The sequence below is a fragment of the Balaenoptera ricei genome, chromosome 12 (assembly GCF_028023285.1).
Source record: "Balaenoptera ricei isolate mBalRic1 chromosome 12, mBalRic1.hap2, whole genome shotgun sequence".
Lineage (NCBI taxonomy): Eukaryota > Metazoa > Chordata > Mammalia > Artiodactyla > Balaenopteridae > Balaenoptera > Balaenoptera ricei.
This window is the reverse complement of record NC_082650.1, coordinates 45,896,541-45,918,314: the sequence shown is the minus strand read 5'-3', so window position 1 is coordinate 45,918,314 and position 21,774 is coordinate 45,896,541.

Sequence of the window (21,774 nt, the reverse complement as noted above, 5' to 3'; positions counted from 1 at the left end):
TTCTTCCTCTAGCCATTGCCCTACTTGCTCCCTTTCACAGCCACATTCCATTTCGCATTGTCTAGACTTGAAGTATCTACTTCATCTTCCATTCACCAGTCGATCACTATCATTTGGCCCTAATGACTTTATGTAAACTGTTCTTGCCAAGGTTGCCAATGACACCTTTGCCTTAAATCAAATGGTTGCTTCTCAGATGTTAATCCTTCTTGATCTCTGAGTAGAATTTCAAATTTTTAACCACTTCTTTCTTTTCAAAGTCTCATTTTTCAGAGCTTCTGGGGCATTCAACATTATAGCTTTTAAGAATCCATACTCTGTAATTTTCTTGTAACACACATACATTTCTCATCCCCTTCAGTCTGTCTTGTGTACAGCTCTTTCTTCAAATGTCACTTAAAGGTTGCTTGTGCCAAGATTCTGCTCTCTTTTTTCACTTTACACTCACCAATTGGGTATTCTCAGTTACTTCTAAGGATTTAACTACTATCTACTTATATATGAATCTGGAATTGAACCCAGTGAGAGCCCTTATGATCCAGATATATAGCTCTAACCAGAGACAACGATGTGGATCTTCCACAGGTCCTTCATAACCATTTTGTTTACTTCCAGTGCCAGTCATATGGAGTAAGCCTACTACAGCCTATCTCCTTCATGAATTACAACTGTAAACCCTGGACAGAATATAAACTTGAGGGCATGAAAAATAAGGAATTACAGGAGGGTTGGCAAGGAAAGTCAAAACTTGAAAGACAAAATCAGGGGTGAGTTGCTTGGTTATTTTTTCCTCCTTTAATTTTCAGCTTTGACAAGAGGTTAGTCCCTTTGCTAACTGCACTACCCCAAGAAAAACAATAGTGTGGGTACCTAAAATCCAGATAGAAAATCAAATCCTCTAGCCACAGGAATCAAGAAAAGGGTTCCCTGAGGACCACATAATGTGTTTCAGAGAACTCATGTTTCTTTAGCTCTTTTTTCTTACTCTGTGGCCTCAAGGGCAGCCCCAGCTGCCCACAGCTGAAGAGTACAGGGGCTTACACCCTGAAGTAACCAATTTTTCTGGCTAGATGACATAGGAAAAAGGACCTCCAGGAACTAGACAGTATAGGGGAAATCACAAAGAAGGAGAGCTAAAGAAGTTTATCCACTAATTCTGTGTGCAGAACCACACAAGTCTTGGGCTCCAGGTGCACTAAATCTTGAGCTGCACATATGTGGAACAGAACCAAAGAAACAACAGCACAGACTTTGAAACCTGGACTGTTATATAAACCAAGGCCAAGTCCTGAATTAACCTCAGAGTGGTACATGCATAGTACAGATCTAAAAAGCATAGCAGTGGATTTGAAAACTGAACTTGAAATTGGAACCACTGAACACAGAAGATGAGATCAACCTTGTATTCTAAATCTAACTGGGTTCATTGACAGCAAACACACACACACACATCAACATTCTCCATATGATTTTAACAGGACTCAAATCCCACAACATGGTATAAAAACATCCAGGACACAATACAAAATAAGAAGGAAAATGTCAATTTGAAGAGAGAATAATGTAAACAAATGCCAAAAGCAAAAAATATCAGACTATAAAAGTGGTTATTATAATCACGCTTAATAAGTTAAAGATGAAGGCTCTAGAAATGTATGGAAACATATATGTTTTCAGCATGAGAGACAAGAAAAGTCTATAAAAAGAAATCAAATGAGAATCAAAGAACTGAAAGGCATAACATCTAAAATAAAAATTCACTGAATGGGTTTGATAATGGAGAGGAGATAGCAAAGTAAATAAGCAACAAATTTGAAGGTAGGCTGATAGAAATCAGCCACTCGGAAGAGCAGAAACACACAAATTAAAGGACTGAAAGTAGATGAACAGAGACTCAGGGAACTGTGGAACAATATCAAAAGTTCTAACATTTGAGTCACTGAGGAAAATAGAAAGAGATAGACAAGGAAAAACATTTGGAGAAATAATGGCTAAAAACTTAATTTGATAAAAGACATACATGTATAGATTAAAAAGCTCAGCCAATCCTTGAAAGGATAAACTTAAAGAAAATCATGCTCAGAATCATCAAAATAAAACTACCAGAAAACAAATACAAGGATAAATCCTGAAACAAGGCAGGAAAAAAATGACACATTACACAAAGGGGAAACTGTAATTTGAATGTATTCAGATTTCTTACCAGAAAAAATTAAAATGGAGGAGAACAGAAGATAGAGGAACACTATTCTTAAAGAACTGAAGCAAAAGAAATATTAATGCAGAGTCTTGTATCCAATGAAAATATCTTTTGGGAAAAAGCAAAATAGATATTTTCAGCTGAAGGAAAAGTTTGAGAATTTTTATGTTGCCAACAGAACTGATCTAAAAGAAAAACTAAAGAAAGTTCTTCAAACTAAAGGGAGGCTTAACAGAAGAAAACTTGAAATATTAGGAAGGAAGGAAGAGCTGAAGAAGTGGTATATTTCCAGATAATTAGAATAAATTATTTTTCTCCTTTTAAGTCTTTTATATATGACATAAAAGCACTGTACAGTTTTAGATTTCTAGATTTTAATTGAAGTGGTAAAATATTAACTCTGAAGAGGCTATAAAAATTAGGTATGTATATTGTATTTATCAAATAAAATATTAAAAACAATAGAAAAAGAAAACACAAATGTAAGTTAATTAAACTCTACAAAACTTTGAATAATCCAAAAGAAGATAGGAAGTTGGGAAAAGAAGAACAAAAAATGAGAGAGAACAATAAAAATCAAACATTAAAATAGTGAGCCAAAATCTAACCATATAAATAACTACATTAAAAACAAATGAACTCTATTTAAAAGACAGAAATTGTCAGATGATATAAAATAGCAAGACTGAATGACATACTGCCCTAAAAAATTAAACTATAGTGCTACATGTAAATTAGAGATTAAACGCATGGGGAAAAACATGCAAACATTAATCAAAAGAAGACTGTGGTAGCTATGTTAGTTGCAGAGAAAGTAAATTTCAAAACAAGAAAACTCATCAGGGTTACACAGGTAGATTTCATAATGACAAAGGCATAAATTCACCAAGAAGACAAAGTAATTCTATAGAATTACTTCTATAGAAGTCCAAAAGACATAAAGCAAAAACTGTATCTACAATTACACATGGTATCTTCAACATTTTTTTCTCCATAATCAATAGTTCAATACAAAAAATAAACAAGATATTATAGAAGAACTGAATACTGTCATCAACCTAATTTATCCAATTGATCGGTAGCATTATACTCAACAATAGCAGAATGTACATTCAGTTCAAGTGTATATGGACTATTCACCAAGGTAGATCATATCATAAGCTATAAGGCAAGCCGTAACAAATTTGAAAGGATTAAAATTATACAAAACATGGTTTCAGACCATAATGAATCAAACTAGAAGTTAATAGCAGAAATGTGTCTAGAAAATATTCAAATATTGGACATTAAACCACACACATCTAAAGCCTTCATTCATCTAAAACTCTCATTTCTGGACCTTCACACATCTGAATGAAACATCCCCGCTACCTTATTTTCCCTGGCTAATTCTTATTTACACAAGAGGAATTAGTTTAAGCTTTATTTTCTCAAGGCATCTTCTCTAGTTCCATGGAATAGAGAATGGGCCACTACTTTGTGCTTTTATTGCATTCCTATTTCCCCTTCCATACTTCCTCACAATGTTTTATGTAATCAAATGTTACTAGACCTTGTTGGACCATAACGTTCCAATCTAGAGGTCAATCTCTGTATATGTAACATCACAACAACGGAAAAATAAAATGTAACAACCAAATCTGATATGAATTGCCACTTTCCCAATCACTAGACCCAGCCAACAAAAAGCACCTCCTTCTTTAGAAACTGGGATAGATGAGATTTGAATCACTCATGATTTATTATTATTTTCTTTTCATGTTAGTTGATCTCCCTATAACACACTAAACTGCATGAGGTAAAGGACAACGTCTGTCTTACCTTTTCACCTGGCCAGCGCCTGATGCCCACCATCAGTTATTGCCACTTGCTGCTTCTTTGTCAGTGGTCAGGCCACCAGTATTCTGGGGTGACTCAGAAGAACCAAAAGAAGTCCAGCTCACAGAATCTTTGGAGAGGTTTTTTTTTTTTTTTTCATTCTTGAACACCAAAGAAACTGTTTAATAAAATGACCAACCTAGCTCTAAAATAAGTCATATTTTAACCTTGTCTGCAAATTCACTTCCTTCTTGCAAAACCCTAGTATCTTGTGACATCCCATTCAGCATTTTTGTGTTTGTATCTCACTTCCTTGTTTAGTGTTAATAAAGTATTTCCAGGAGGCAAAGCCTTCTCTACTTGCTCTTTATGTATCTGTACTCACACTCAGCAGGAATTTAACTGGCCCCTAGCAAAAAAAGTATCTAGCTGAGAGCAAAATGCACTCAGGAAAGGCATTATGTGAGCAGAAACATTTCACTTTAGGGAAATACAGTCTTTGTACTTGAAGGTATTTGGGAGGGAGTGCTTCAAAGTACTCTGCCTCATCAGGTAGGATGCCCAGATGGTTCAGTTAATGATAGCTTCTTCAAAACAAATGAAGCCCCCATCAGTGTATACTGGGAAAATAATGATAGATTATAAATGAAAATTTAAGTAAATAAAAGATTTTTCTTTTAAATATTTTAAAGGCATTCAATGACTGAGATACAGGACGCATACACTGATAGTCAATAGCAGAACTAGAATCAGTAAGGAAGAAAATGATTTATCCAATATAACACAACCATGCTTCATCGTTTTTATGAAGATAATATAAATCATTTTTCCCTCAGCATTAATATATTTATTAAATTGATGCACTATGAAATTTTGCATAAACTTTAAATATTACTCAGAAAATATGTAAATATTGTCTCCCCACTACTGCCCCTCACCTCCATAGAGTAATAAACAATAATTTCATGATTGAGGAGGTTCCAAAAATATCCCTGAAATAACAGATGTGAATATTCAATACAATTTGTGAAAATGTTGCATTAATATCTGTTAAAACAAGGATCTGATTAATGTGGCTTAGGAACCTCAGACAATTTATCGAGCTGCTTGCTGATTACAATCTATGATACTTTCCCTCTTCTGTGTAGATATTGATTTGATAGATAAAGTGGGGGTAATTTTTCTTTTGGAATGGTGACATTAATGGCCATTGAATTCTCACTGACAAGGTAGTGAACCATGTTTATTGGAACTCCAGTAGTTGTTGCAGTTATTTTTCTCCTCTTCTGCTCCCCTCCCCCTCTTTCTCCTCCTCCTTATGATTTCAGTCTTTCAAGGATGATGGAAAAACCTATAGGAGGGTAAGCCAGGATTTCAGCCTATATTTCTCTGAAAGGCAAGATGAACTTTAAAAAAGGAAAGGAAGAAAAGACTATTTTGTTGGGTCTATCATGTTAAAATCTTTATTAAATCTGCCTTTGCAATTGTTTATCTATTGTTTGAAGCAGTTTTCCTACTGAAATCATTTCTCTCTGTTTTACCAGATCACACACCAGGGTTCATAATGACATCCACAGCATCATATAATGAGTTCAGCTATAGGTGCTATCTTGAAAAGGAGATTGCCTCAATATCAGGGTAAGCAGGATAGAGATGCACACGTCCCCAGCTTCCCATCATCCCATAGTAACACACACCAGGGCATCTGTTAAGTAAGGCATGGCTTCCATATTGGTAAAGAGTCCATACTTTCCATGTGTTTCCTGCCTTATGCAGAAAAGCATTAAGAAATCAGCCTTGACATTGGAAGAATAAACAAGCTGCCAGAAAGCGCTGATGTTTGTTGTCAGTTGTTTACAAGAAACTAATGGGAATGTCAGTTGCCTCGCTCTTGTACACATACACATCCAAAGGATGTTGTGGTTATCCCTGCTAGGAGAACTTTCCAGCCCTTGCGAAACTGAGTCTGAGTACATCATCTCTCACTGAAAGAAGGAGAGGGTACCTGGTAGCTCAACTTCTAGGCAACTCGGAGTGAGTTCCTAGAGTCATTGTCAGATAATTTTATTCATTGCTTCAACATCCTTATATAAGAAAAAAGAGGAAATATATAGTTTATATATTTATTGTATATATATAATCACAATTATATAGACATGATATAGCTATATGTTTATCATATGTTTATATGTATATTATATATTCACATGTATATCATGAGCATAATATATGTATAATATAATCACATGTTTATGTGTGCACATGTGTGCATATATACATATGTGCATATCATGCTGATGGACAGTTTTCTAAAAACAAATTTTATCTGGGCCCTTCATTGAAGGCCTTACATTATAGTAGACATGGTATAAAGTGAGGAATCAAATGTGCCCAAATGTGAATACTGACTCTGCCTCTAAAGGTGAAATCTTGGGAGACATTTTTTTCTAAGCCTCAATTTGATAATAAATTATTGATAATCGTAAATTCTCTGCAGAATAGTTTGAGGTCTCAAGAAAGTAACTGTAAATCACTTAGTGTAATATCTTGTATAGTCGACACTGACATCTCCATGTTGTTAATATTGTAACATATCTCAAGAGAGTATTAATTCAACAGAGAATTAACTTCACTTAGTCATTTAGTCAAGAAAAATTTACTATCATCTAAAGTATTGCAAGGTGCCTAGAGATACAAAGATGAAAAGGCCACAGACCCTAGTGTCACTGGGCTTACACATTAGGGAAGGTACCAAGGCAACAAAGAATATAATTCTAAAATAGGTAAATAAATAGTGGTATGAGTTACTGATTGAAATCTGCATGTCCCTGAGGCTTTTGTTTTTAGTTTGCTCTTTTTATTTTTTAATGGTGCAGAGAATTAGAGTGGTGATAGTCTTCCTTTGAATTATACAAGATTCAGATCAAAAAAGCCCTCGTTCTAGGCATGAGAGTCTTCAGGTGCACATGGGAGAGAGAGTAGTATGCCTGTTTTGGAGGTCTGCCCTTGAAGGAGAGCGTGAATGGGAAGGGAATCTGGGCTCTCATTTGTGTAAATATGTCATCCTAAAGAGAGGCCAAGACAAGGCCTCTTGTCTCTTTTCATCTCCCTGTCAGTGAAGGTCAGAGGCTCAACTGATTCCCTTTATTGAAGGTAAGGGAGGGGGTCCCCAGGAAGTCACTTGTAAAGTTTAGGGAGCCCTTTAAGAAGGGGAGAATAAGATCTCATTTCCTGGGTAGAAATATGTTCAATCACTGTGGGTGGGGGGGGGGGGGAAGGAGAGGGACTTGAATCTTCGAGTAAATTATTTTCTGAAATGAGAATGGGAACATGATTTCATCAATAGAGTGCACAATTCAGAGAAATAAGGATTCAATAAAGCACAATTAGAGGCAAGTATTTGAAAAAATTAAATAATTTTTTGCTTATAACCCCAATGAACTCAACCTGCGTAGTGAGACAGTTATATTTATAGCACTCTCCATAGCAAGTATAGAGAGACATGTAGGCAGTATTATTGTAGAACCAAGGTGTCAGAGAAGGCCTCCTAGGGGGTTTAAATGCACATCCTAAATTTTAAAACATAGGCATTCATTATACAATCAAGTTTGGCTTGGGAGAATATTATAGATCATTTCAAGGAAAGGATGAGCTAAAGAACTGAGACACGAAACAGAATATGACAAACTGTGTTGTATATTTTACTACATTTATTATTCGTGATATGTTTTCTGTTCATCCCAGTGAAGCACAGACAAGGAAAATTAAGCTATGTTCACACACCCACAAGCAAGATGGAATTCTGTTCTTCCACATGGGATGAAGCACTTTGCAGTAATCTCTGCCTTGCTGTGAAAATAAAGTAAGGCAGTAATGTTGCTCCAATCGTTTTTATAATAGGAGGGCCCTTGGGTAGGTATCCAATTGGAATGACGTTTGTCAGGACACTTGACAAGATATTTTACTTATGCTGCTTTTATTTAGATCTTATAATGATTTTGGTGGTGATGGGAGGTGTGTGGTCTTGCATAGAACACCACTGGAAATAGGGAAGTAAAGAACCCTGCAATCCATCTATTTGCTGCTGACATTGACAAGTCCATGTATCTCTTCATATTTTTTAATACGTTGTGTGAGTCCACTGAACATAGAGGCAATGACACTTTGCTTTGAAGATGTATTAGCTGGTTCTAAATAATGAATTCTTTCAAAAATAATTATTAACTAGAATGTCTCAAAGTCATGGTGATAACCCTTGGTGATACAACGTCAAACAAGGTAGATACTATCCTTGTCTATAAGAGTTAACAGTTGAAGTCTATTTGATTTCTCTCAGGAGAGGAAAGGGAGATGCTTTCATCTTCCTTTAGAACCTTTCTCAGCCATCACAACTCATTACCCCCTAAAGTAGTGATGTGTTGATGGATATAGTAATAATATATGCCTGCTACTGACAGAGGGTGTGGGAAAATGAGGAGGTTTGTTGCTAATTTGCATTGTTGTTAGGGAGACTATGCAATGTCCTAGTAGTTTATGTAGTAGTCGGGGTTCATTCAGATTTTAAATTCCTCTTTAATATTCCCTTGGAAAAGAAAATTGTAATATGTAGTCTACTATCATGGTCACTTTGATGCCTGTGAGTTAGCTGTGTTCAACACAGTGTGAACGTCCATTAGACATCCACATATATGCATCACTATTTCATACCTGTGAATAAATTATTAGTTAAATTGAAAGAAGCAATGATAATGTCTATGATTGCTACAAAAAAAAAAAAAACCTACTTTGACAAATTATTCTAGTTTTTAAGGAACACTGTTTTAATGGAATACAAGCATACATCGGAGATAATGTGGATTTGATTCCAGACCATCACAATAAAGCAAATATCACAATAAAATGAGTCACATGCTTTTTTTGGTTTCCCAGTGCATATAAAAGTTATGTTTATGCTATAATATAGTCAATTAAGTGTGCAATAGCATTATGTCTAAAAAATGTGCATACTTTAATTAAAAAATACTTTATTGGTAAAAACCACTAATCATCATCTGAGCCTTCAGGGAGTCGTAATCTTTTTCCTGGTGGAGCGTCTTGCCTCTATGCTGATGGCAACTGACTGATAAGGGTGGTCATTGCCAAAGGTTGATGAATCCATAGCGATTTCTTAAAATAAGACAACAATAAAATTTGTTGCTTCCATTGAACTTTTTTTCCTTTTGTGAACGATTTCTCTCTAGCATGCATTGTGCTTTGATAGCATTTTACGCACAGTAGAACTTCTTTCAAAATTGGAGTTAATCCTTTCAAACCCTGCAGCTGCTTTTTCAAGTAGGTTTATGTAATATTTTAACTCCTTGGTTGTCATTTCAACAATCTTCACAATATCTTTACCAGGAGTAGATTCCATCTCAAGAAACCACTTTCATTGCTAATCCATAAGAAGCAACTCCTCATCTGTTAAAATTTTATAATGAGATTGCTGCAGTCTAGTGAAATCTTCAGGCTCCACTTCAGGTTCTAATCCACCACATCTGCAGTTATTTTCTCCACTGAAGTCTTGGACCTTTCAAAGTCATCTATGAGGGTTAGAAACAACTTCTCCAAACTCATATTAATGTTGATATTTTGACCTTTTTCCATTAATTGTGAAAGTTCTCAATGGCATCTAGAATGGTAAATCCTTTCCAGAGGATTTTCAATTGACTTTGCCAAGATCCATCAGAGGAATCACCATATATGGCAGCTATAGACTTACAAAATGTTTTTCTTAAATAATAAGACTTGAAAGTAGAAATTACTTCTTGATCCATGGGTTGCAGAATGGATGTTGTGTTAGCAGACATGAAAACAACATGAATCTCATTGTCCATCTCCAGCAGAGCTCTTACGTAATCAAGTGCATTGTTAATGAGAAGTAATATTTTGAAATCTTTTTCCCTGAGCAGTAGTTCTCAACAGTGAGCTTAAAATGGTCAGTAAACCATGCTGTGAACAGATGTGCTGTCATCCAGCCTTTGTTGTTCCCTTTATAGAGCCCAGGCAGAATTGGTTTAGAATAATTCTTCAGGGCCCTAGGATTTTCAAAATGGTAAATGATCATTGGCTTCATCTTAAAGTCACCAGTTGCATTAACCCCTAACAAGAGAATCAGCCTGTCCTTTGAAGCTTTGAAGCCAGGTATTGACTTCTCTAGCTATGAAAGTCCTAGATGGCATCTTCTTCCAATATAAGAGCATTTCACCTACATTGGAAATATGTTGTTTAGTATAACCACTTTTATTCATTATCTTGGCTAGATCTTATGGATAACTTGCTGCAGCTTCTACATCAGCCCTTGCTGCTTCACCTTGCACTTTTACGTAATGGAAACAGCTTTCTTTCCTGAATGGAAACAGCTTTCTTTCCTGAATCCTCATGAACTAGCCTCTCCTAGCTTCAAACTTTTTTTCTGCAGCTTCCTCACCTCTCTTAGCCTTCATAGAATTGAAAAGACCTACCACCCTGCTCTGGACTAAGCTTTAGTTTAAGTGCATGTTGTGGCTGGTTTGACCTCTATCTAGACTCCTAAAAATTTTTCCACATAGGCAAGAAGGCTGTTACACTTTCTTATGATTCATGTGTTCCTTGGAGTAGCACTTTCAATTTCCTTCAAGAACTTTTCCTTTGCATTCACAATTTGGCTGACTGTTTGGTACAAGAAGCCTAGATTTTGGCCTAGCTTGGCTTGTTGATATGTCTTCCTCACTAAGCGTAATCATTTTTAGCTTTTGATTTAAATTGAAAGACTTCCTTTCACTTGAACACTTAAAGGACATTGTAGGGTTATTGGCCTGACTTCAATATTGTTATGTCTCAGGGAGTAGGGAGGCCTGAGGAAAGGGAAAGAGATAAGGAAATGGCTGGTTGGTGGAGCATTCAGAACACACACAACATTTATTAATTAAGTTCACTGTCTTACATGGGCAAGATTTGTGGCACCCTCAAAACAATTTCAATAGTAACATTAAAGAGCACTGATCACAGATCGCCATAACAAATACAGTAATATCAAAAAAAGTTTGCTGTGTTGTGAGAATTACTAAAATGTGATACAGATACACAAAGTGAGCAAATGCTGCTGGAAAAATGGTGCCAATAGACTTGCTTGAAGCAGGGTCACCACAGATCTTCAATTTGTAAAAAACACAATATCTGCAAAGCACATAAAGTGAAATACAATAAAATGAGGTATGCCTGTATTAGGAAAGACAGAGAGAGAGAGAGACAGAAAGAGACAGAGAGAGAGGGAGAGGGAGAGGAAGGAAGGAAGGAAGGAAGGAAGGGAGAAGAAAAAGGTTTTTTCAGTGAAATTTCTCCATTCTAAGTCAAACTAAATTGAACTGGAAATAATTCATAGTGGCCTCTACCTTTGTTTGGTAAAGTAAAATAACACCACCACTCAAACTAATACTAGTATATAAATAAGCATTGACACAGGAGAGAAGATTTACTGTTTATGAATGTTTACTTTGTAATTCAGAGTAGGAACCTGTATAATCCATACAGCTGCCATACTAAAGACCAGTGATATTCTCTAAAGTGGTTGATTCCACCAAGACATCCCTAAACTGTAAACTGACAAGTTTCCAATCACCAAGTCGCCTTCAAAAGGAGCTATTTTTTTAAAATAATAATTATGTAGGATTCTGAGAAATTTCAGTTGCTTTTCTCCGAATTATATTAGTCACTGGCATAAAAACATGTCTACACTTTGAGAATGAGCATATTTGTTTGGCCAAAAGAAACTGCAAATGAGAGATGAAGTAGTGTTTACTCTGCACATTTATGATAGAAAAGGAATTCTTCAATGCATATTAGAATGTTCTTATTCCTGTTAAAGACAGAATAAGCTCAGAATGCTTATGATATTACTGGAATTCTGTATAGTCACCTTCATTAGTAAAGCAGTTGGAAAATAGAGTTTACCATTTGATACCTTAAAAAGAATTTTCTCATATTCAATATTCTCTGCGTAATATGTTGTCAAAAGCAAGGAAGGCAATAGTAAAATTCAAAATTTGTCCTGCATGTATTTTCTTGTTTTCTGATTAAAATGGGAAAAGTGGTGAATTACAGTTTGATATTTAAAATTATTTATTTGAATTGCATACACTTAATCTCTTGTTTTCCTCTGATATAAGCCGTGCGTTAAATGATAGCACTAGATGCTACAAATATTTGCTTATTATTTTACTAATAAGCAAATCTACAGATGGGCTGAGTAAATATTTGAGTTTATGAATGTTTTTGGAAGATTTTAGTTGAAAAATTAAAATAAGAGAATAGAACGTGATTCATATATTTTTACCAAGTTTGCTCTTTAGTAAATAATATAAAAAGATCTTTTAACATATAATTCATGATATAGTGAAAGTCTTAATACTATGCAAGATGCTTGGGCTTGATTCTTTTAAGGGAGAAGAAATGATCTCAGTGCTGGGTAAGGTGATCTTATCAGCAATGTGTGTGTTGCAGGGAGGGTAATGGGGGTGAGGATATGGGTCCAAATTAAAGGTGAGAGACCATCAGCAAGTTATTGCAATGGTCTGAAGAAACAGGAGGATCTGCTCTAGGGTAGAAGCTGTGGGAATAAAAAGAAAAGAAGAGATGTAGAAAGACACAAAGATAAAAGAATCAGCATCAATAGGAGTCGAAGTTTGATTACAGGGTTGTAAGAAACAGGGAGGAATGAAAGACCATGCTGGGGATCCCAGCTTGAGTTACTTGAAATAAGATATTCAGGAAGAATCCTTGAGCTTGAGTGTATATTGGCATAGCTCTTGGGAGCACTGGTGCTCATTTTCCCAGTTACTGTAGCAGCTGGAACTATCCCTTTGAAGATACAGAAAGAGGCTTAAACTGAAGACAGTCTATGGTTTCAAAAAAATGTATGCACGTATTAAAGCATAGTTAATGCTTTCCAGGGAAAGCAGAGGAAATCTAGAATTTGGAGTGGCACGTGGTGGGAACAAGCACACAAATAAACAAATACCATTAAAAGATTTCTTCTTGTGATTAAAAAAAAGTCAAGTAAAATCCAAAAACATGTTATACATTTATCGTGGGAAATCAGTCTCAAACAGAGACTGACTTCATAAGGCTTCCACCAGCATATGCATTTACATTTAATTTGCAAATCCAGTTCAGAGCTTAGAAACACCATTGAGATCTTCTTCGAGGGGTTTCTGAATACTGCTGTTACTGCTCAGTCAATGCTGCTGTACTATCGGAAATTCTACATTTGAGCAGTCAGGCAGGCACAGAAAAGAATCCAGCAGCCCTACAGTACCAGTTATTAAAGGAAAAATAGTTGAAAGCTTAAGTAATTTGAGAAATGGAAAACATATACACTATTTAAACTTCAGCCTTCTTTTCCCTGGTGTAAATGAGTTAACCTCGCACAGTTACAAATGATCTTCTGAATCACATGGCGCTGTGGGTGTGCATCATTTCTAGTAAGCTTGTGACTTTGATCCCTGCATTGATGTGCATCATGAAGCCTTTTCAGCAGTACTTGTTTAGTTTAGAATTTATGCCCTGCTCACTTGCAGAAAATATTTGAATTGGTGGGGAAAAAATAGAACACAATATAAAACTGAAACACACACGTTCAAATAAATATCAAAGCCATAAAGACATAAATATTACCATTCATCTGGGATGACTGAACCTCTGCAAGAATCACCATGAAGACACAACACAAGGACCAGAGGGGTTTGTACTGTGTCCAGAGAAGAAGGAACTCAGATATGCCCATCTTTTTCCTATCTTCTTGGCTTTTCTGATCATCTCATTGACCTAATCCTGCCGGCACTGTCATTATTACAACTAATAGAATGAAAATCATGAGTATGCCTATGATTTTATCATTTGGAGAAGGGACCACAAAATATATTTTATCTACTTTTGGAAATGCAGAGGATAGTATAATATCAGAGTACATAACTGATGAAAAGAATTAAACATCTGAGTGAATAGAATATGCTCAGCAGCAGATGGCCCCCAAGAAGACGCTCCACTCCAGTGAAGATCTTGCAATTTTTTAAAAGAATAAAGAGAATTATAGCATTATTTTCTTTTTTCCCCACTTAAAACGTTTGGAAATATTTCAGGAATGCAAAAAGAAGAGAGAAGGAAATAATACAATAGACATACTTAACTATAACCCAATTACATCAAATCTTAATATTTTATCTTATGATCATTTCTTTAAAAATTAATCTTTAGAAACGTGGTCTGAGAACTCTCTCCTGACACTTTTTCTTTAATTTCGAACGCCAATCAATCATTTAAAATTATTTAAGATGTGCTTGATATTGTTATCACATTTTTATGTACCCATAAACAATAACCTCAGTTTGTATGTTCTTAAAATTTATATAAATTGCATCATATGTCTACAACATCATTTTATCTTTTGAGATTAATACTTATGGGCATGTAGTTCCTAATGCACTTTCTTAAAACAGTATAATATTCCACCCTATGAAGATACCAAACATTATTTGTCCATTTTATTGGTGGAAATTTGGATTGTTCCTTATTTCTGTTTAATAATAAACAGCATTTCATTTAGATCTTAATAAATTGGAAATTTGTATACTTATATGGAGTAATGTAGCCATCTAATATCATTTCTTTCTATATAGATAGCCTATTTTCCAGAAGTATTTTATTCAGTAGAAAATGGAAAATCATTTAGCCACTTATTTGTAATACAACTTGTGTTCCATGTCAAGTACCATATATGCAGGATTGCCATTTTGGTTCATTTATCTATTTGTCTAGCTTAGTGCCAAAATCACACTGTATTAATTAGTATCTATTTTTAAAATATCTTGATATTTTTGGAAAGATGTTTTCTCTAATATTTGTCATCAATGTTAGGACAATTAAGAAATAAATGTATCATGAAGAAGAAAACTTACCTGTCCTGACACTAAACTTGAATAGGGATAAAAAAATTCCTACATAATTTATAAACACAAGCTCTGACATAAGTTTAATGACTGAATTAAAGTATCTTTGTGGTGAGAAAAACCAAAGTTGGGAATTTAGTTTATTTTCCATAAAGCATTGGCAGAAGCAAATGCAAATATTCTACATAAGAGATCATTCAAAGTCTCAAATAATTTTCAGAGATAAAATGTCAAGAAAAATTAGTGGGTCATAGTTACATAGAAAATCATACAACTTAAGAAAACAAGGCACCATGTGTGGGAGTTAGCTAAAACAACAATGAGCAGTGTTAGATTCATAGCCTCAGAAAAATTTGAATTTTCAAACCTGGAATATGTTGAAAAGATGATGTGTTTTGTATTGAATGTATTAAAAAACCTTGAAACCTTCTCAAAAACCTTGAAAGTATAAGTCAGTAACGTGAGATCATAAAGCAGACTAAGCAGATTTTTAAATATATACATATATATATATATATATATATATATATATATATATATATATATATATATATATATATATATATAAATTTTAGAGTTAGAAAACCATAAAAATTCAAATTAAAAATGAATGGACACATTAAACAAAATTTTAGACACAGGTAAAAACAGAGTTAGTGAAAGAATGATATAGCTGAAGAAATTTTCCAGAATAGATTACAGAGGATAAAACTATGAAAAAGGCAAAAGAGAGATTAAGAAAGTACAGGAAGAAGTGAGAAGGTTTAGCACAGATATAATCAGGATTTAAGAATTATATGAGAAAATTAGGAAGAAGAGTTATTTATTCAAAAGAATGATGGGTGAGTATTACCCTTTTATGAAAAACACAGGGAATAGAAACCCAGGTCATGTTCAGGAAATGGCTCACAGCCTCATTTTGCGTATAGAAATCAGAATTTACAGACCTTTATTTCTTTAACTAATTACAAAATGTTACACTTTTATTTGGCATAACACAGTTTTTTTAACACTCGAATGTTTTGTTGAAATACACATTTTCAGTAAGATTACAAAAGTCCTGAATATATACATTCTGGTGACCACAGAATACAAATAGAAGATGAGGGAGTGGGCAAATTTTCTAAGTTAAAATGTCTACATATACTATTTCTTGTCATTTTGAATCACAGTTCTGATATGAATGCTTACAGTGAAAGGATCAAGAGGCTATCCAATTTATTCAGTTGGTGACTAAAAATTTCAGTTTTTATTCCGGGAATCCAACTTTTAACCTCAAGACTTTAACCAAAAATTTAAAAGACATGTCTATTTATAGGAACTATATTAATTTACTCAACTACAGAATGTATTTGTTTCAAAACAATACATATAAATTGACTACCACATCTGAATGGGATAGCATACCATACAAAAAAATGTATATAGAGAGGAGAGTCCAAATTTAGACCACAATGACTCCAATATATAGAAACTGGTGAAGGAGAAGAAAACAGCAAAGGAGACCGTAAAAGAGCATCAGTGAGGTAAGGAAAGAAAGCAAAACATATCAGAGTCTTGAAAGCCATGAGAGAAGAGAATTTCAAGAATATGGGTGTGGTTAACTTGGTGAGATAGAGAGTAAGCTGAGTACAGAAATATCACTAGCAATACTGGTGACCTTAACAGAAACACTTCCAATGGAGTAGCAGGGAAATAGTGAGATTGGGTTGGAGATAGCCTGTGCAGATAATCTTTTGGGCAGGTCAGCTCTGAGAAAAGTCAAGGATATGGCCAAGTAGTTTGAGAGAATGTGGCTTTGGATACATTTTTCTTTTAAATAATGGTTGAAGATACTAGATGTTGTTATGCTGACATAATTGCCATAGAAGGGAAGGAGAGAAGAAGAGGGAATAAAGAAGCAGAGTTTTAGGGGGAGTCAAAAGGATGGGCTTCAGAGCGGACATGAAAGATTGGCCTTTGGTAGAATAGGTGGAACTTATCTAGATAGGATTATAGGTTTGTTGGGGAGAAGATGAAGGCGGTGAAAATACTGCCTGAGGTCATCTGCTGTGGGTGATTACTGAGAAAGGGTATGGGAGATTGGGACATTTGAGTGAAGAAGATTATCTAAGAAATAATCCTCCTGGGAAGTGGAGCTAACAAGCCAAATAGAAGAGATTGCCAGAAATTCTGAAGAGCCCATTTGAGGTTTTTGTATTTGTTTTTGTTTTGTTATTGTTCATCAGGAATAAAAGTGGAACAAATAAGCCCATTTATAGAATTCTTACCTAAAAATAGTCAAATTTTCTGCTTTAGTCACTGCATCTGAAGGTTGCAGTTTATCTAGACTTGATATTTATGTCCAGAGGGGATTAACAGAGATAAATTATAGTGAATCAGTTTAGTATTTAGCTTGAACAAGGAAGGAAAAAAAGGAGGGAGTTTATTGCTAGTGAGGAAGTTGTGAGGCTAAAAATAGACCGTTTTTAAATAAGGGGATATGTGATTGGACAGTTTCCAATTAATATTGCAAAAGCATTACAGTTACTAATATAGAAATCAATGATAAAATATGAAACAGTTGTTAGGCAAGACTACGTTTTGAGTTTGAATATAAGAATAGGCTGATGGTATATCTTTTCATTCATCACTGTGTTGTGACTTTCTCCAGAAAATCTAGAAGAGGAAGATCAAGTAACTTTCCATAATTGGAGATATGAGACTTTGGGTTGGCAAGGTGGATCACAGTGGCAAAAGAATAGTATGAAAAGTATAATTTTAGCAGCTGGTTATAAGGTTTTAATTTGGAAGAGAGGCAGGTGATGCCAGAATTAGGAGATGAGGAAGAATATGTACAACTGGGACAACTAGAGATCTTCATCTTGGTAAATATAAAGATCTAGGTTGGTAGAAATTTAGAAGTGAGAGATATAAAACATTAGGAGGCACAGTCAAGTGTGGGATTTCAGTGTAGGTCATCTTAACAAAACATTCAAATGATAATGAAATCTGTCCTGTGACTGCTTATGTGAGTGACTGTACAGACTGGCATGGAGGTCACTGTTCCCAAGAAGTTCAAGATATTTAGGCTGGAGTAAAAGAAATACCAAATAATTAAAGAAAAAAATACACTGCATATTTCTTATAAGCAGCAAGAAATTTCTCATATTATTTTTGGTGCTGAGTGACAAAAGTTAAATAACTAATTTATTTTCCTGAACTTTTGATTAATTTCCTAACTGGAGGCTATCATAAAGAAAATTGACAATTTTAGAATTTGAGGTAAAGGTCAAGCGTATATTAAATGTCATTTTGGGAACAAGAAATTGAGTCTTGACAGAATATATTCAAGGAAAACCACAGACTTTGCCCACTGATAACACAGCCTAACTATAGATACCACCCCTTGCCCCCTGGAGATAATTCTTAGTTACAGTAATTATTTGAAATGATCAAATGGAAATAGATTCTTCACCTGGAAATTGTTAAAGCTGTCTTGAAATTGAGTAGGAAAATTATGTGTGTGTGTGTGTGTACGCGAGTGGGCCTGTACACATGCATGTACACTCACGCTTATGACTTCAGATATTTTTGGATTGACTTTTGAGTATTAGGATATACATTGTAGGCAAAGAAATCTGAATAATTCATAATAATATAAGATGACTTCCTATGTATTTTTCAAATTATAGTCTAAAGAGAGATGTCAGGGAAATGCACGTTTGCTATGAACAAATCTAACATTTACAAAATCCTTTATACAAAGAATAAATTAAATAGGGGTTCATTATTTGTTTTGTAAAATATTTATTATAGTGTTCATTTAAATGTCAAGTTTCTTCATTGAGTTTTCCTAATTGGATAACTTTTGTAGAGCTCAATTATTTTGTAAGTCAAGATACCAATGCATGTTAACAAAATAAATTTCAAGAAAGTAAAATTGACAGAATAAACTACAGTTCTCTAAAAGAAATAAGTAAGAACTTAGTAACTAGAGTAGCAGAAATACTAAAAATAAATTCCATGCACCGAAAAAGTAAAATATAAGCTTGGGGAACTGGAACCAACACATAGAAATTCTCAAAATGGAAGTTGGTAGGAGAAACATAATGTATGAGAAATTATTAAGAATTCTTATTGAAAAATATTTTATGATGATTGTATGTTCATTTAAAACATACTAGTTCCACCATACATAATACATGTGTTGAAAGATGGCAAACCGTTTAAAAATTAGTACTTATAATTTTTCTATGAATAATAAAGAGAAGTAATAAAATTTAGCAAATAGTGTATTCCCAGAGTCTCCTACATTGAGAAAAAGAGAGAATTATGAGAGGAAAAAGAAGGATGTGATAGCTGGAGAGAAAGAAAATCTTTCTCCTTTTCCAATTTAAATATAGGTATCTTTAGACAAATTTTAGTTATTAAATTAAGTGAAAGTATATATAAAAGTGGAAGACGTGGGAACATCTAAGCTATCCTTCTCAAGGGTCTGCAGCTATTCTCAACAGAACTTTGACAACCTCTCTGCTCTGCACAGTCTAATGTGAAAAAATGTGCATGTCTGTTTAGATCAGTAGTTGGAAACTGAAGCTTTACAAAATATATTTGGTATGCAGATTACTTTAGTTTAGTCTACAGAGATTTAAAGCTGTGAGTGGCAGCTGGCCCCTTTTCACAAAAGCTGTGCCACTGTCCATTGTCCACAGTCCTTCCCATTCACCTGTGTACTTACACTTGCCACTTTATTCACTTTTTTGGCACTTGTAAGCACTTGATTTTGAGATGCTCTGTTCAGAATGTGGGTTCTGAATACCAAGTAATTCCTACAGATTCCATCTTTTACCAATATGTAAAACGTATGGTTTTACCAATATGTGAAAACATATATACCAATGTGTAAAATAGATATGTGAAGAGTCATAAAGCCTGGGAAATAAGAGATTAGATGTAGCTTTGCCTGTGCCTGTGAAAATACAGTGGAAGTAGAAAATGAAAAATTTAACCTTGTGTGCTTGTATCAAACAAGAAATAATGGAAGGATGCATGGCAAAAGTAAATAAAATGGTTAATAGGGAGAATGAGATAATAAAAGGAGGAGAATTGTGTAAAATGATCAATTGATTGTGGAAATACATTTTACTTTCATTATTTCATGTCTCAACTTTCCCATTCAATTAATTCAGTAATGAGACTTTCTCATTTTCTAATTCCCTTGTCTTCAATTAATTAATGCAGTAAATGAATGTGAAGTCAAATTTAAGAGAAATTTCCTATAGAGAACAATTAAGTCCAAGGAAAAAGATTATGGGTAGAATTTAAATGAGTAAATTAAATTCATAAAAAATGACAATGAAAATTATAATATTGTATTTTGTGTAATTTCTTCCAAAATTTTGGATGAAAGTTATTCACTTACCTTTTTTTTTTTTTTTTTTGGCTGTGTTTGTTAGGTCTTTGTTTCTGCGTGCGGGCTTTCTCTAGTTGCCGCGAGTTGGGGTTACTCTTCGTTGTGGTGCGCAGGCTTCTTATTGCAGTGGCTTCTCTTGTTGCAAATCATGGGCTCTCCACGCATGGGCTTCAGTAGTTGCAGCACGTGGGCTCAGTAATTGTGGCTCACGGGCTCTAGAGCTCAGGCTCAGTGTTTGTGGTGCATGGGCTTAGTTGCTCCGCAGCATGTGGGATCTTCCCGGTCCAGGGATTGAACCTGTGTCCCCTGCATTGGCAGGCGGATTCTTAACCACTGTGCTACCAGGGAAGTCCCACTTAACCATTTTTTAATGAGCACAGAGTTTTTAGTTTTGCAAGATGAAAAGAGTTCTGGAAATGTATAGTGGTGATAGTTGCACAACAACATCAATAGGTTTAGTACTACTGAACTGTACACTTAAAAATGGTTAAGATAGTAAATTTTATGCTAAGTATATTTTACCATAAAAAGAGGGAAAAAAGAATAAAAAAAAATATGTTGAACCCAGCTGAAGAATTTTTTGAAATCACAAATCAAAAGGAAAGTACAGTCTTATTATTTTTTGCTTAAACTGATAGAAGCAAAGACAAAGAAATGTGAGTGTTTGAAATCCAGGGGTTTCCTCACAAAGATTAATTGAGGAAATGGAGGAGAAACAATATTAAAGTTCAAGGTGTATATAAATGTAGCATCCTTTGTACTCACTGACACTGGTTGATGTCACTGTTTACAGTCTCTGAGGCTGACTTTCATGAAGTTTTGGAAATAGTCCATCTGCAATCTTTCTATTCATGTTTAGGACAATTTGAAATATTTTTTAAAATAGTATCACTGAATCAAATTTTTTTTGTCTTGCTGTTGCAACTTTTACTACACTCTTTTTTGATTTAGTCTTTTATCTCTGACAACTTCTAGTCCTCACTTCTAATTACAAGATGTCCTTTGCCATCAAGTATAAATGGATCTTCATCAAAGAGGTCCATTAGAGAAAAAAAGAATGAAAAAATGAGAAAGAGAGAGAGAAAGAGGAAATTGAGACAGAGTTAGACCCTGAAAGTCTAGGGAGAGCCAGAAATAAACAGCTATGAAAAAAGGAAATGATAGGATACACCTATTTTGTTTCAATCAGGGTTTCTTAACAGCTGCACTAGTGACATTTGGGCCAGATACTTCTGTGTTGTGGGGTGCTGAGATATGCACTGTAGGATGTTTAGTAACCTCGCTAGTCTCCACTCATTAGACGCCATTAATTCACCCCTCTCCCAGTAGTGACAGCAAAAAATGTGTCCTAGTGGACAAAATTGCCCCCAGAAAAACTAGTGCTCTATATTTTCCAGTCT